This window comes from Anoplopoma fimbria, unplaced genomic scaffold (assembly GCF_027596085.1).
Source record: "Anoplopoma fimbria isolate UVic2021 breed Golden Eagle Sablefish unplaced genomic scaffold, Afim_UVic_2022 Un_contig_3530_pilon_pilon, whole genome shotgun sequence".
NCBI classification, from domain to species: Eukaryota; Metazoa; Chordata; class Actinopteri; order Perciformes; family Anoplopomatidae; genus Anoplopoma; species Anoplopoma fimbria.
Window position 1 is genome coordinate 1 of NW_026547766.1, and position 2,097 is coordinate 2,097.

Consider the following 2,097-nt stretch of genomic DNA (forward strand, 5'->3'; position numbering starts at 1 on the left):
AAGGTCCTTTTAAAGATACTATATCACCACGCTTTGCTCTTTCGTCTATACAGGGAGCGCCTGCAGATTGCCAGACACACTCACAGCTTTTAAATGTCAAATCAGAATGTACAAAGTGGCTATAAGGATCACAAATGTAGTGCAGTAAAAAGATTAATATTTACTGTTGAAATGTAGAATACGTTAGCATAAAATTGAAAAGAAAATGATCGATGAGCTTAGGAATGATGAAAGCCATCATTTAACTGGATTTGTGTCATTTCTATACCGGCAAGTCATGATCTAGCTATTTCCTTCCCACCCTGTCGGTGTCCACTGAAAAAGCAGCAGCGCCCTCTGCTTTTTGTAAAGAGGAGTGAAAAAGCTTACAGCACCTGGTATTCCCAGGCGGTCTCCCATCCAAGTACTGACCAGGCCCGACCCTGCTTAGCTTCCGAGATCAGACGAGATCGGGCGTGTTCAGGGTGGTATGGCCGTAAGCAAATATTGTGCCTACCAAATGATCTAGCTTATTTCCTTCCCACCCTGTCGGTGTCCACTGAAAAGCAGCAGCGCCTCTGCTTTTTGTAAAGAGGAGTGAAAAAGCTTACAGCACCTGGTATTCCCAGGCGGTCTCCCATCCAAGTACTGACCAGGCCCGACCCTGCTTAGCTTCCGAGATCAGACGAGATCGGGCGTGTTCAGGGTGGTATGGCCGTAAGCAAATATTGTGCCTACCAAAGGGCCTTTTAAAGATACTATATCACCACGCTTTGCTCTTTCGTCTATACAGGGAGCACCTGCAGATTTCCAGACACACTCACAGCTTTTAAATGTCAAATCAGAATGTACAAAGTGGCTATAAGGATCACAAATGTAGTGCAGTAAAAAGATTAATATTTACTGTTGAAATGTAGAATACGTTAGCATAAAATTGAAAAGAAAATGATCGATGAGCTTAGGAATGATGAAAGCCATCATTTAACTGGATTTGTGTCATTTCTATACCGGCAAGTCATGATCTAGCTATATCCTTCCCACCCTGTCGGTGTCCACTGAAAAAGCAGCAGCGCCCTGCTTTTTGTAAAGAGGGAGGAAAAGCTTACAGCACCTGGTATTCCCAGGCGGTCTCCCATCCAAGTACTGACCAGGCCCGACCCTGCTTAGCTTCCCGAGATCAGACGAGATGGGCGTGTTCAGGGTGGTATGGCCGTAAGCAAATATTGTGCCTACCAAAGGGCCTTTAAAGATACTATATCACCACGCTTTGCTCTTTCGTCTATACAGGGAGCACCTGCAGATTTCCAGACACACTCACAGCTTTTAAATGTCAAATCAGAATGTACAAAGTGGCTATAATGATCAAAATGTAGTGCAAAAAGATTAATATTTACTGTTGAAATGTAGAATACGTTAGCATAAAATTGAAAAGAAAATGATCGATGAGCTTAGGAATGATGAAAGCCATCATTTAACTGGATTTGTGTCATTTCTATACCGGCAAGTCATGATCTAGCTATTTCCTTCCCACCCTGTCGGTGTCCACTGAAAAAGCAGCAGCGCCTCTGCTTTTTGTAAAGAGGAGTGAAAAAAGTTTACAGCACCTGGTATTCCCAGGCGGTCTCCCATCCAGTACTGACCAGGCCCACCCTGCTTAGCTTCCGAGACAGACGAGATCGGGCGTGTTCAGGGTGGTATGGCCGTAAGCAAATATTGTGCCTACCAAAGGGCCTTTTAAAGATACTATATCACCACGCTTTTTTGCTCTTTCGTCTATACAGGGAGCACCTGCAGATTGCCAGACACACTCACAGCTTTTAAATGTCAAATCAGAATGTACAAAGTGGCTATAAGGATCACAAATGTAGTGCAGTAAAAAGATTAATATTTACTGTTGAAATGTAGAATACGTTAGCATAAAATTGAAAAGAAAATGATCGATGAGCTTAGGAATGATGAAAGCCATCATTTAACTGGATTTGTGTCATTTCTATACCGGCAAGTCATGATCTAGCTATTTCCTTCCCACCCTGTCTGTGTCCACTGAAAAAGCAGCAGCGCCCTCTGCTTTTGTAAAGAGGAGTGAAAAGCTTAACTATATCACCACGCTTTGCTCTT

The 2,097-nt window shown here is 43.2% G+C and overlaps 3 non-coding genes and 1 pseudogene across 3 annotated transcripts; all 4 read right to left on the reverse strand.

Annotated features, from left to right (window-relative positions):
- Positions 1–362: 362 nt before the first annotated feature.
- LOC129114365 (5S ribosomal RNA) lies at positions 363–481 on the reverse strand. The gene has a single exon (XR_008532437.1). It is a non-coding gene; the product is annotated as a 5S ribosomal RNA (ribosomal RNA).
- A 102-nt stretch (positions 482–583) lies between these two features.
- LOC129114366 (5S ribosomal RNA) lies at positions 584–702 on the reverse strand. The gene has a single exon (XR_008532438.1). It is a non-coding gene; the product is annotated as a 5S ribosomal RNA (ribosomal RNA).
- A 376-nt stretch (positions 703–1,078) lies between these two features.
- Positions 1,079–1,197, reverse strand: LOC129114367 (5S ribosomal RNA). The gene has a single exon (XR_008532439.1). It is a non-coding gene; the product is annotated as a 5S ribosomal RNA (ribosomal RNA).
- A 374-nt stretch (positions 1,198–1,571) lies between these two features.
- Positions 1,572–1,687, reverse strand: LOC129114368 (5S ribosomal RNA; annotated as a pseudogene).
- Between the last annotated feature and the right edge of the window lie 410 nt (positions 1,688–2,097).